General features: G+C 47.4%; 1 pseudogene; it reads left to right on the forward strand.

The window, feature by feature from the left end:
• LOC144511714 (pepsin A-2/A-3-like) overlaps positions 1–8,712 on the forward strand; it is a 31,693-nt pseudogene extending 22,981 nt beyond the window's left edge.
• The last annotated feature ends 6,051 nt before the right edge of the window (positions 8,713–14,763 follow it).

Consider the following 14,763-nt stretch of genomic DNA (forward strand, 5'->3'; position numbering starts at 1 on the left):
CCACTCAGTTCGAGGGCAATTAGGAATCAGCAACAAATGCTGGCCTTGCCAGCGATGCCCACATCCCTTGAAAGGATCAAGAAAGAAAGTCCCAGAAGTGCTTTTGGGACCAGTGTAAAAGCATCAAATCAGAATTGACTAATTGAGTAGAGTAAGAAGTCTCACAGCACCAGGTTAAAGTCCAAAAGGTTTATTTAGGCACCTGATGAAGGAGCAGCACTCCGAAAGCTTGTGATACCAAATAAACCTGTTGGACTTTAATCTTGTGTTGTGAGACTTCTTACTGTGCCCACCCCAGTCCAACGCCGGCATCTCCACATCATGACTAATTGAGTACAAATGCCAACCATTGATGCATGCTTCGAATATACAGTCATGAACCCCAATGCCTACCTGGTGGTTTGGTGAAGGTTATCCTATTTTTGCCCTGACACCCTCTCCATATGCTGTGAGAAAAAGGCCAGAGTCCCAAGATTGTGCACGGGAAAGATTCAAGTTACAGAATTTCTGAAGGAGCAGTTACAATAACATACAGCTTCAGCTGGATGCGTGTCTGAACTTATTTTGGTTGCTCATGGCCGTCACTGTGTCCCTGCTGAGCATGTCATCATATTCTCCTTACACTTCCTTAGACAGCACCTTCCAAACCCACGACCATTTCCATCTCGAAGAATAAGGACAGCAGATACATGGGAACACCACCATCTGAAAGTTCCCTTTCAAGCCACTCACCATCTTGACTTGGAAATACATCGCCATTCCTTCACAGTCGCTGGGTCAAAATCCTGGAATTCCATTCCTAGCAGCATTGTGGGTCAACCCACAGCGCAAGGACTGCAGCAATTCAAGAAGGCAGCTCACCACCACCTTCTCAAGGGCAACTAGGAATGGGCAATAAATGATGGCCAACCAGCGATGCCCTTTCCCAGCATGAATTTTTTAAAAAGTTCTCACAGTCAGGCAAGCTAATGGGAAAGTAGGAAATGTTAAAATATAAACAGAAACAGCTCAGGCCGATCGGCAACTGTAACTGCGTCGCTAACAAAACACATCTTGAATAACAGGTTAGGTGTGTGAGCTAAAGGTAATGGAAAAATTCAGCAAAAGAAACAGCTTTCATAAATATAACTCGCTTCAGAACTCAAAGTAATTGTACTAACTCTTTATTTCCCACAATACATGGGACGGCATGGTAGCACAGTGGTTAGCACTGCTGCTTCACAGCTCCAGGGACCTGGGTTCGATTCCCGGCTTGGGTCACTGTCTGTGTGGAGTTTGCACATTCTCCTCATGTCTGCGTGGGTTTCCTCCGGGTGCTCCGGTTTCCTCCCACAGTCCAAAGATGTGCGGGTTAGGTTGATTGGTCAGGTTAAAAATTGCCCCTTAGAGTCCTGAGATGCGTAGGTTAGAGAGATTAGTGGGTAAATATGAGGGGGTAGGGCCTGGGTGGGATTGTGGTCGGTGCAGACTCGATGGGCCGAATGGCCTCCTTCTGCACTGTAGGGTTTCTATGATTTCTATGAATACACATCTTCCTCAGCTCCCGGAGGAAGGTGTGGTGTTCTGGAATATGATTTGTTTCCCCAGTGGCTTGGACCAGTGGGGTCCACATCCGCTCATTCAGAGACTGCAGTGCCTCAACTCAATAGACATACTGGTGTCCATTGGCTGAGACAATGGAGTGGGAACTTCTAGTGCAGGGAGTCTATATCCCTGTCTTCACACTCCCAAAGACATTCACCTAGTAAGGAGCAGCAGGACGTTCTGTGCCTTCCAAAGGCCAAGAAACTAACAGAACGCCAATGTGTTCATGTGTTACTTGACATTCTTATAGGTTGACCAATGTAAATATTTATACTGTCTTCTTTTTGAATAGGTGTCCGGCATTGATATCATCCAGCAAGAATTTGGTTTAAGTATCACTGAGCTAAGTTCTTTCCTTTAAGATGCTCCATTCGATGGAGTTCTGGGGTTGGCCTATCCAAATCTGTCCTATTCCAATGCCACAACTGTTTTCGATAACATGATGACCCAGCATCTGGTGGAGCAGCCTCTATTTGCTTTTTATCTGAGCAGGTGAAATGTCTTTAATATTCACTAATCAATCTCTTCACAAAGAACATCCAACAAAATCTCCACAAAGCTTACCCTTTCTTTCAACCCCAAGAGAGAAAATGCTGGAAAATCTCAGCAGGTCTGGCAGCATCTGTAAGGAGAGAAAAGAGCTGAAGTTTCGAGTCCAGACGAGCCTTTGTCAAAACTAAAAGACATAGAAAGTGGGAGATACTGCAGGGTGAGGGAATGAAAGATGAGTCATAGCCACAGAAACCAGGGGAAAGTGCTGCTGATGGCAACCCATAGAGAGAATAAAGGGTGTGAATGGCCAAACGGCAGAGAAGCTGAAGTCAGAGGGTAAACTCTGACAGAAGAAGATGTGGGGGGAGGGAGGGAATGGGTAGGAGATAAGTAAAATAAGAAAAAGGGGGAAAGGTGAAGCAAAGGGGGAGAAAAGATAAGGAAAAGGGGGGATAAATTAGGGGGAAGGGGGGGAAGAAAAATGAAGAAAAACAATAAAAGATAGAGAACAGTAAAAGATTAAATAAAATGAAAACAGAGGGGTGGAGGTGGGGGAGAGCTAATCATCTGAAGTTGTTGAATTCGATGTTGAGACCGGAAGGCTGGAAAGTGCCGAGCTGGAAGATGAGATGCTGTTCCCCCAGTTTGCGTTGAGCTTCATTGGAATATTGGAGCAGGCCAAGGACAGACATGTGGGCATGGGAGCAGGATCGTGTGTTAAAATGGCAAAGCAACGGGAAGGTCAGGGGTCCTGATTGCGCACAGACCGAAGGTGCTCAGCAAAGCGATCACCCAGTCTACGCTTGGTCTCTCCGATATAGAGGAGTCCACATTGGGAACAGCGATTGTAATACACCAAATTGAAAGAGGTGCAAGTGAAACGCTGCTTAACCTGGAATGAGTGTATTGGACCTTGGATGATAAGCATGGAAGAGGTGAAGGGGCGATTGCATGCGAAGGTGCCGTGAGTGACGGGAGAGGTATTGGGTATGGTGGAGGAGTGGACTAGGTTTGTGGTCTCCTCTATATCGGAGAGACCAAACTTAGACTGGATGATCGCTTTGCTGAGCGCCTTCGGTCTGTGCGCAATCAGGACCCTGACTTCTGGTTTTTCTTATTTTACCTCCCTCCCTTTTTCTGATTTTACCTCTCTCCCACCCGTTTATTCTCTCTATGGACTGCAATCAGCAGCACTTTCCCTTGGTTTCTGTGGCTATGACTCATCTTTCATTCCCTCCCCCTGCAGTATAAATATCTCCCACTTTCTATGCCTTTTAGCTTTGACAAAGGGTCACCTGGACTCGAAACGTCAGCTCTTTTCTCTCCTGACAGATGCTGTCAGACCTGCAGAGATGTTTCAGCGCTTTCTCTTTTGGTTTCAGATTCCAGCATCTGCAGTAATTCGTTTTCTTTCAACCTCTCTTTATCAACACCTGGGTTCTTCTCTGGCATAATTCAATCAGTGATACAGCATTGGGAAATTAAGCAGAGTAAGGATGGGAGGCCTGTAGTCAGATCTCCATCCCCATCTGCACTGGAGCAAAATATCTTCCAGCTACCCGCCCCATCGGGCAGGAACCTTGGCCACCTGGCTGTTGCTCACCCTCTGTTTTGCTTCAGGGCCCCACGCACCCCATACATTCCCTCTTCCACCTTCTTCCATTGGGAAAAAGATACAAAAGTCTGAGATCACATACCAATCGACTCAAGAACAGCTTCTTCCCTGCTGCCATCAGACTTTTGAATGGACCTACCTCGCATTAAGTTGATCTTTCTCTACACTCTAGCTATGACATTCTGCACTCCCTCGTTTCCTTCTCTATGAATGGTATGCTTTGTCTGTATAGCACACAAGAAACAGTACTTTTCACTGTATGCTAATACATGTGACAATAATAAATCAAGTCAAATCAAATAAGATCAAAACACGTACATCATGGGGCAGAAACAAGAAGCATCTAAAAGCTCTATTGGGAGTGCGAGGGCTCGCGGTGGTCATCCCTACATCCCTTTGGGCTCATCATTTCCCCTTGGGAGCCCATAGCTCATGGAAGGCCTCACTTATGTCTTTGGATTGCTTTTGCCCCCTTCAAGAATCCTCTTCCATTCTGTTTCAACTTACCTACCTGGCTTGCTCTGACAATCATTCTTGGAGCCATTCTTTGAAACCTCTAGACTCCAATGAATAGAACCATAGGCAGCACAGAAAGAGACCATTCGACCCATTGTGTTTGTGCCAGCTCTTTGAAGGAACTATCTAGCTAGTCTGCCTCCCCTACTCTTTCCCCATAACCCTTTTTTCAACGTATGTCCAATTCCCTTTGGCAAGTAACTCTTGAACCTGCTTCTACCTCCTATTCAGGCTATTCACTTCCAATCGGAACAACAAATAAAATAAACCCGACTAGATCAGAATGCAAACACTGCTGTTGTAGGATTTAGTTGCATCCTACTCCATGGTTGTTAAATTCTCTAGATTTTAGCAAGCTTTCCAGCATGTTGACAACTACATTCTGACACATATTTGACAAAAGGCCAATATGATATGATCTTAGCTGCTCACCTTCCAGATTTAATGTCTTATTAACCTTTGATTTACAGAGAGAATGGTCAGTCTGGAAGTGAAGTTGTATTTGGTGGAATCGATCCAAACCACTACACGGGTAACATTAACTGGGTTCCCGTCACTGTGGAAAGTTTCTGGCAAATCCGCTTGGACAGGTAAGTGAATGTCCATTATCAAACGTTATATTTTCTAGAACAGAATTCAGTTGCAAAGATGTGTGTTGTGTCGAAATATTTCATAATGATTAACAGGTTAAATGTTGCACAGATTTTACTGGGCAGTTGAACATTACAGCTGTGTTAAAGAGAAATATCTGCTGGGAAATGCATTATTCAAAGTTATTCAGATTCAAAGCACAAAAAGATCACTTGGGCTACACTCCGTTTCATCGTGCTGTCATGGACTTCTACCCCATACCTCCTAATAATTCTCTACATCTTCCCTATCCACCAGATTAGAAGATCACACAGTACGATCTATACAGCTATAACCCCCCACCCTCTACTCAACCGGCATTGATCCCACTCCTTATCAAGACAACATCCCCTCTTAATGTTGGAGTTGCTTAAATGCAAGCCAACTCCAGCCACATTCATAGAGCACTTATCCCGTACTGCTACATCCTGAGGCATCTACATCAAAAATCAGGAAAAAAGTTGAAAGGAAGGAGAACGCAGGAGATGATATTAATGGAGGTGTTAGGATTCAAAAAGAAGGTACAAAAGCTAGCATAAGCGCACTTTATCTGAATGCACGTAGCATTCGAAACAAGGTAAATGAGTTGATGGCACAAATCATCGTGAATGAGTATGATTTGGTGGCCAGTACAGAGACATGGTCACGACTGGGAGTCAAATATGCAGGGGTATCAGACTGTTCAGAAGGACAGACAGGAAGGTAAGGGAGGTGGTGTAGCTCTGATATCTAAGAATTACATCAGGGTGGTAGCGAGAGATGATATAAGTTCTATGGAAAAAACGTTGAATCCATTTGGGTGGAAATTAGAAATAGCAAGGAGAAAAAGTCACTGATAGACGTAGTCTATTGGCCACCAAATAATAATATCACAGTGGGATGAGAAATAAACAAATAACTGATGCATGTGCAGCAATTATCATGGGGGATTTTAATCTATATGTCGATTGGTCAAACCAGGTCGGTCAAAGCAGCCTTGAGGAGGAGTTCATAGAATGTATCCACAATAGCTTCCTTGAAAAGTATGTAATTGAACGTATGAGATAGCAAGCTATCTGGTGTAATGAGACAGCAATAATTAATGATCTTACAGTTAGGGATCCGCTTGGAAGAAGCGATCACAGTATGGTTGAATTTAAAATGCAGATGGAGCGTGAGAAGGTAAAATCCAATACCAGTGTCTTGTGCTTAGACAAAGGAGACTACAGTGGGATGAGGGAGGAGTTGGCTAAGGTAGACTGGGAGCAAAAACTTTATGGCGGGACAATTGAGGAACAGTGGAGGACTTTCAAAGCGATTTTTCACTGTGCTCAGCAAAAATATATACCAGTGATAAGGAAGGACTGTAGAAAAAGAGATAATCAGCCATAGATATCTAAAGAAATAAAGAAGGGTATCAAATTGAAAGAAAATGCATACAAAGTGCCAAAGATTAGTGGGAAGCTAGAAGATTGGGAAATCTTTAAAGGTCAACAGAGAGCCATGAGAAAAGTTATAAAGAAAAGTAAGATGGATTATGAGAGTAAACTAGCTCAGATTATAAAAACAGATAGCAAAAGTTTCTACAAACACATAAAATGAAAAAGAGTGGCAAAAGTAAACATTGGTCCTTTAGAGGATGAGAAGGGGGATGTAATAACTCAAAATGAGGGAATGGCTGAGGCATTAAACAGATATTTTGTGACAGTCTTCACAGTGGAAGACATAGATAATATGCCAAAATTTGATGACAAGAGGGATATGGCAGGTGAGGACCTAGAAACTATTATTATCACTAAAGAGGTAGTGTTGGGCAAGCTAATGGGGCTAAAGGTAGACAAGTCTCCTGGCCCTGATGGAATGCATCCCAGGGTACTAAGAGAGATGGCGGGGGAAATAGCAAATGCCCTTGATGGAGGCAGGGAAGGCAGTGGAGGAAGATGAACATGAAGAGGGAGGTTTTGAAGCCAATACATTGGATAACAGAGAGTCAAATGCAAACCAGAAAAGTGAGAATCAACAGACATGCACCTGGCAAAACATTGCAAGAGAAAGAACAAAGAAGAACAAAGAACAGTACAGCACAGGAAACAGGCCCTTCGGCCCTCCAAGCCTGTGCCGCTCATTGGTCCAGCTGGACCATTCGTTTGTACCCCTCCATTCCCAGACTGCTTATATGACTATCCAGGTAAGTCTTAAACGATGCCAGCGTGTCTGCCTCCACCACCCTACTTGGCAGCGCATTCCAGGCCCCCACCACTCTCTGTGTAAAAAACGTCCCTCTGATAAGACCAAAGTTAACAGCTAAAAGAAAGAGAGCAGCCATATTGAGAGGTTAAAAAGCACAATCCAAGTGTTAAGTCATATATTTATTGAAAGTATAACCACCAAATAAATTTTGGAAACCATCTTGATACGATGCATATATTAGCATACATTAATCTCCATAAACTGGTGTCAATTGCAAAACCGGTCACGTAACTATGAATGTTCTTTTACTTCCTAGTGTGAAAATCAGAGGCGAGGTGGTGGCTTGCCAAAGTGGTTGTCGGGCCATTATCGATACTGGCACCTCTCTGATCATTGGCCCTCGCACACCGATTCAGAAAATTCAGCGTGACATCGGTGCCCATTTTGAATCGTCTTATTGGGTAACCTGCATTGTATTTTACCATGGCAAGGAGATGATTTCATCTCAAATCCTAAAGTACACAAGTTTCTCATATTAAAAGAGGTTCAGATGCATTCATAACAATATTTTTCACTTATGCTAACGTTAAGGGAAGTTTCAGAGCTAACTCTTGGTCAATAATTCAGTTTAAACATCAGTAAGTCCTATCCTCTCAGATGGTGCCAGTGTTAACCTCTTCTTTCTTTGTTCTACAGTCTGGCGTGGACTGTAATTCCCTGTCCAACATGCCATACGTGACGTTCACCATCAATGGGATTGACTATCCACTTTCTCCCTCTCAATACGTGCTCCAGGTATGTATTAACCCTTCGGCTGCCAGAATCTCCACCGCATTGTTAACCATCACAGATTTACTGGTTTTTGGACAGATTTCAGTGCAACAGCCTGAACGTCAGCCCACTCTGCTCGCGATGTTTAGGAACAGTGTGGCTGCATATTCAATGCAGAATAAGGGTGGCACGGTGGCACAGTGGTTAACGCAGCTGCCTCACAGCGCCACGCACCCAGGTTCGATTCCCAGCTTGTGTCACTGTCTGTGCGGAGTCTGCACGTTCTCCTCGTGTCTGCGTGGTTTTTTTTAAAGTTAAAGTTTATTTATTAGTCACAAATAAGGCTTACAAGCAAAGAAGTTACTGTGAAATTCCCCCAGTCATCACAGTCCGCTGCCTGTTCGGGTCAATGCACCTAACGAGAATGTCTTTCAGACGATGGGAGGACTACCGGAGCACCCAGAGGAAACCCACGCAGACACGGGGAGAACATGCGGACTCCACACAGACAGTGACCCGAGCTGGGAATCGAACCCGGGTCCCTGGCGCTGTGGGGCAGCAGTGCTAACCACTGTGCCACCCGGTTTCCTCTGGGCATTCCGGTTTCCTCACACAACCAGAAAGATGTGCTGGTTAGGTGCATTGGCCAATTTAACATGCCTCAGTGTGCCCGAACAAGCAGTTTGGTGACTAGGGGATTTTCTCCTGCCCTTGAGCAACTAGGGGGATGGGCAATAAATGCTGGCCAGCCAGCAATGCCCATGTCCCACGAGTAGATTAAGAAAAGTGCTTAATCCCTTCATAACCAAAATATCAATCCTTATTGACCCTCCAAGAAACTGAAGTTTTGTTTACATGGAATCTTTATTTATAATTTATTCCACTTCACATTCTCTCAGAAACTCTTGTTGAAGTACAAGTGCATGACTGGTTGAATGGCTTTCCCCTGTGCTGTAAGACTCTGCTTTCTATAAATGCAGTAATGTGGATACCTGCTGTCCCCAGTACATGCTCAAATGGCCTTCCTTAACACATAAGCCAGCAGCAAGTTTAAGTGAGTTATTCTACAGTCTACCACAGTTAAGGCCAATTCTGCTTTAACCTGTGCATGCACATTACAGCATACTAACCAGGAGTGGGAGCTCAGGATGCTTGGTAGCGGGACCCCCTCCTTCTGGGCCCTGCCCCCTGCAGTCTCTGCCCCCTTCCAGCCCTATCCCCATAGGCCCCACCCCCTTCAGGTCCCACTCCCTGGCACTACCTAGTGGACAGTGCCAAAGATGCCCAGTGGGCAGTGTCAAGGTGCCAGGCTGGCCCTGCCCACAGGGCACCCCCTTTGCCCTTTACATCCCCGAGGGCCTCAACGGCCTTCGGTTCTGCTGGTGAGGGCAAGACATCTGTTCCCCGTTCATGGAGAGCATGTGTTTTCCCCAGCCGGGACGAATGAGTGCCGGGCTCATTAAACAGATGGAAATGAAGATTAGAATAAATTTAAATAATTTATTCAGCCTCTCACCCACTTCCAACCTTGCGGGAAACCCGGTCCCGGTAAGATTGCGAAAACCAACAAATTGGGCACAATCCTGATTTCTCGGCTCTCGTGTGATTTTACCAGCTGGCTTCACCCATTGGTGGGCGGGGCGTACCATAACATCCCGCCCATTATCAGTGTGACTGAGCTATGATATTTCTTCCTAAATGTAACTGATTACAGCTTTCAGCCAAATTAGAATTTCTTGTATTCATATCTTTTGGATTAATAGTTATTTTTCCAATGCCAATGTTCCGTCTCTGGTTCAAGTTTTGGCATTTGTAACAACGTTGTTTCAGGCCAGAGTTTTCTGTTTGTTTTTTTCTAATTTTTGTGTTCAAGATAATGCTTTTGCCTTTGAACCTGATCATGAGATGGGCGTTTACAGGACAAGGCATACACAACAGTGCCGCACTCAATAAAGCCCTAATACAAAAAGCAAAATACTACAGATGCCACAGATCCAACATAAAAGCAGAAAGCAGAGAATGCTGTAAAATCTCAGTGGGACTGACAGCATCTGTGGAGAGAGAACAGAGTTTAACATTTTGATTCGCGAGGACTGGAGCGGCACAGTGGCATAGTGGTTAGCTCTGCTGCCTCACAGCGCCAAGGACCTGGGTTCAATTCCAGCCTCAGGTCACTGTCTGTGTGGAGTTTGCACATTCTCTCCGTGTCTGCATGGGTTTTCTCTGGTGCTCCAGTTTCCTCCCACCATCCAAAGATGCGCAGGTTAGGTTGATTGGCCATGATAAATTTACCCTCGTGTCGAGGGATTAGCAGGGTAAATATGAGGGGTTATGGGAATAAGGTCTGGGTGGGATTGTGGTCAGTGCAGACTCAATCGGCCGAATGGTCTCCTTTTGCACTGTAGGGATTCTATGACCCTCTTCATCAGAGGTCTGAATTACAACAGTTGAACAATGGTTAAAAAAGAAAGGAAACAACTCTAATTTCTAACTCATCACTGTTTTAATTCCAAAGAAGAAACAAAGCCTCTCGACTCAAATGCCACTTTAAATACAGTTAGCAAACTCAGGCACACTTGCTATAAATTGTGTTAACAGCCTTGAAGCTTTCAGAGAGGTTTTGCTCTTCAGAGCAGCTTGCAGACCTGTGTTAACCAACCCCAGTCTGAAACTGAAAACTGTTTCTGGAAACATAGAAACATAGAAAAACTACAGCACAAAACAGGCCCTTCGGCCCCACAAGTTGTGCCGAACATATCCCTACCTTTTAGGCCTACCTATAATCCTCCATCCTATTAAGCTCCATGTACTCATCCAGGAGTCTCTTAAGATACCCTATTGAGTTTGCCTCCACCACCACTGACGGCAGCCGATTCCACTCGCCCACCACCCTCTGTGTGAAAAACTTCCCCCTAACATTTCCCCTGTACCTACCCCCCAGCACCTTAAACCTGTGTCCTCTCGTAGCAGCCATTTCCACCCTGGGAAAAAGCCTCTGAGAGTCCACCCGATCTATGCCTCTCAACATCTTGTATACTTCTATTAGGTCTCCTTTCATCCTATGTCTCTCCAAGGAGAAAAGACCGAGCTCCCTCAGCCTATCCTCATAAGGCATGCCACTCAATCCAGGCAACATCCTTGTAAGTCTCCTCTGCACCCTTTCAATCTTTTCCACATCCTTCCTGTAATGAGGCGACCAGAACTGAGCACAGTACTCCAAGTGGGGTCTGACGAGGGTCTTATATAGCTGCATCATTATCCCCGGACTCCTAAACTCAATCCCTCGATTGATAAAGGCCAGCACACCATATGCCTTCTTAACCACCTCCTCCACCTGCAGGGCCGATTTTAGAGTCCTATGGACTCGGACCCCAAGGTCCTTCTGATCCTCTACAGTATGTGGTGGACCTCAGTTGTGCCTTTGTCCTATATGGACCACCGTTGTGTGTGTTTGTCATACCTGGACACATCCCCTTCCAGTTTGGTTCCTCCCCTCAGCACCTAGTATAAAGGTGGCTGTCTCCTCCCCCTTGTTCAGTCCAGGTCGGTTATTTGTTGGGATCTGCTCCTGATTCTGTTGTGAATAAAAGCCTACACTTATATTGGCATATCGGTAGTCTTTCGCCTTATTGATAGCGCATCAATTTTATTCACAACAGTTACTAGTATGGAGCAGTTTCTAAAACCCGACAAGTTAGCATTAGACCCTCAAGAGGTTGGAGCCTCTGATAAATTTGATCATTGGTTGGACTGCTTCGAAGCATTCGTCGACACCGCTACGGCCATCGACACCGACGCTGCTAAACTCCACGTGCTCCGCGCCCGGGTAAGCGAAACTGTCTATGGAATCTTCCGGGACGCTGCTACTTACGCGGACGCTATCGAACTCCTAAAAGGGCAGTTCCGAAAGAGCCCTAACGTGGTTTACGCCAGACACCTCCTAACTACCCGCAAACAGCAGCCAGGAGAATCGTGCGCCCAATTTCTGCGCGCCCTGCGAGTCCTCGCCCGAGCATGCGACTGTAAGGCTGTTTCAGCAGCTCAGAACACGGAGGATCTGATCCGCGACGCCTACGTTGCGGGCATTGAGTCTACATACATCCAGCAGCGTCTGCTGGAACAAGATGACCTAGACCTCCGGAAAACGGCCACGATGGCTGAAACGTTAGAAGCAGCCTCCCATAATCTCGGGTCTTACCTTGGATCTCGTTCCACCGACGGCTCCACTGCGACGGCTGCTCCAGCAGGGCCCAAATGTTACTTTTGTGGCCTCCCTAAGCACCCTCGGCGTCACTGCCCGGCAAAGGACGCGATTTGCTCCGGAAGCGGTAAGCTAGGCCACTTTGTTAAAGTCTGCCGAGCAAAGCCGCTTCTGAAGACTCGTGGAGCCATGTGTGCTCCGAGGGCGCGGCCATCTTTGATGCAGGCGGCGGCTGCGCGCGAATCGCCATCTTGGATGCGGTCGCCGGAAGTGCGGGAATCGCCATCTTTGATGCGGTCACCGGAAGTGCGTGAGTCACCATCTTTGAGACTGGCATCAAGGCAAGCTGAGCAGGAAGCTTCATCCGTGACGTCATCAGACGGCGACGAAGATGGATTCTTCTTTAATTCAACAGTGGCATCGATTTGCCTGGACCAGTCGCAGCCACATCAACTCTCCAAGTCCATAATGGAGATCAAGGTAAATGGTTATGCAGAAAACTGCCTGTTTGACTGTGGGAGCACGGAAAGTTTTATACACCCTCGCACAGTGCGTCAATATGCCCTTCCCGTGCGACCCTGGAGCCAGACCATCTCCATGGCCTCGAATTCTCACTCAGTGGAGGTCCTCGGGTGCTGCTTGGTGACGCTGACGGTACAGGGCACAGTCTACGAGCGTTTTCGGCTCCTCGTGCTGCCGCGACTCTGCGCAGCTGTACTGCTGGGGTTAGATTTCCTCAGCCATCATAGAAGCGTCATCCTGCAGTACGATGGCCCTTATCCCCCGCTCTCCGTCTGCAAGGCGCCGTCACGGCAGCGCCCCTCGCACACCACCTGCAGTCTCTCGACCCTCAAGATCACCCCCCCCCCGTTATTTGATAACCTCACCCCGGATTGTAGGCCTATAGCCACCAAGAGTAGGCGCTATAGTGCGGATGACCGGGCCTTCATTCGGTCCGAGGTACAACGTTTGCTCCGGGAAGGGATTATCCAGGCCAGCACCAGCCCCTGGAGGGCGCAAGTGGTCGTAGTTAAATCGGGGGAGAAACACCGCATGGTGATTGACTACAGCCAGACCATAAACAGGTATACCCAACTAGATGCATATCCTCTTCCCCGTATCGCGGACATAGTCAACCGCATCGCGCACTATAGGGTTTTTTCAACGATCGATTTGAAATCGGCTTACCACCAGCTCCCTATCCGCTCGGAGGATCGCCCATACACTGCCTTTGAGGCGGATGGCCGCCTCTACCAGTTCCTCCGAGTCCCCTTTGGTGTCACCAATGGGGTCTCAGTCTTCCAACGGGCCATGGATCAAATGGTGGACCAGCACGGACTACGGGCCACTTTCCCGTATCTGGATAATGTCACCATCTGCGGCCATGACCTGCAGGACCATGATGCCAACCTACAAAAATTCCTTCGTACGGCCACTCTCCTGAACCTCACATACAATGAGGCGAAGCGTGTTTTCCGGACACGCCGCCTCGCCATCCTTGGGTACGTGATAGAAAATGGTGTCCTTGGCCCCGACCCAGCCCGTATGCGTCCCCTTATGCAGCTTCCCCTCCCTACTACCCTCAAAGCACTGAAGAGATGCCTGGGCTTCTTCTCCTATTATGCCCAGTGGGTTCCCCGTTACGCAGATAAAGCCCGTCCGCTCCTAAAATTGACCTCTTTTCCCCTGGAGGAGGAGGCCTGTCGGGCCTTCGATGACATCAAAGCGGACATCGCGAAGGCCGCGATGCACGCTGTGGATGAATCCATCCCATTCCAAGTGGAAAGTGATGCGTCTGACTTTGCCCTAGCTGCCACCCTTAACCAGAGGGGCCGTCCGGTGGCCTTCTTTTCCCGGACCTTACAAGGCCCTGAGATTCGACACTCCTCGGTCGAGAAGGAGGCCCAGGCCATCGTGGAAGCCGTCCGGCACTGGCGCCATTATCTCGCGGGCCAACGATTCACCTTAATTACGGACCAGCGGTCAGTTGCCTTCCTGTTTAACACCAGGCAAAAGGGCAAGATTAAGAATGACAAGATCTTGCGGTGGAGGATTGAGCTCTCCACCTACAGATATGACATCATGTACCGGCCCGGGAAGCTCAATGAGCCCCCAGACGCCCTGTCCCGTGGATCATGTGCCAGCGCCCAACTAGACCAGCTACAGTCCCTCCATAACGACCTCTGTCACCCGGGTGTCACCAGATTTTTCCATTTTGTCAAGTCCCATAACCTGCCCTTCTCCCTTGAGGAAGTCCGGACGATTACCAGGCAATGCAGGGTCTGCGCTGAGTGCAAACCGCAGTTCTACCGGCCAGGTAGGGCGCACCTTGTAAAGGCCACTCGCGCGTTCGAGCGCCTTAGCGTTGATTTTAAAGGCCCCCTCCCCTCCTCTAACCGCAATGTTTATTTCCTGAATATCATTGACGAATACTCACGTTTCCCTTTTGCCTTCCCCTGCTCGGACATGACCACGGCTACAGTGATTCGGACCCTGAACAAGCTCTTCACCCTGTTCGGCTTCCCAGCCTATATTCATAGCGACCGTGGGTCCTCTTTCATGAGTGACGAGCTGAGGCAGTACCTGCTCGCCAAAGGCGTTGCCTCCAGCCGCACCACTAGCTATAACCCCAGGGGCAATGGTCAAGTAGAGCGGGAGAACGCAACGGTCTGAAAGGCCGTTCCATTAGCATTACGGTCTAGGGGCCTTCCAGTCAGCCGTTGGCAAGACGTCCTTCCGGACGCATTACATTCCATTAGGTCACTCTTGTGCACAGCGACCAATA

This window comes from Mustelus asterias, chromosome 25 (assembly GCF_964213995.1).
Source record: "Mustelus asterias chromosome 25, sMusAst1.hap1.1, whole genome shotgun sequence".
Classification (NCBI taxonomy): domain Eukaryota; kingdom Metazoa; phylum Chordata; class Chondrichthyes; order Carcharhiniformes; family Triakidae; genus Mustelus; species Mustelus asterias.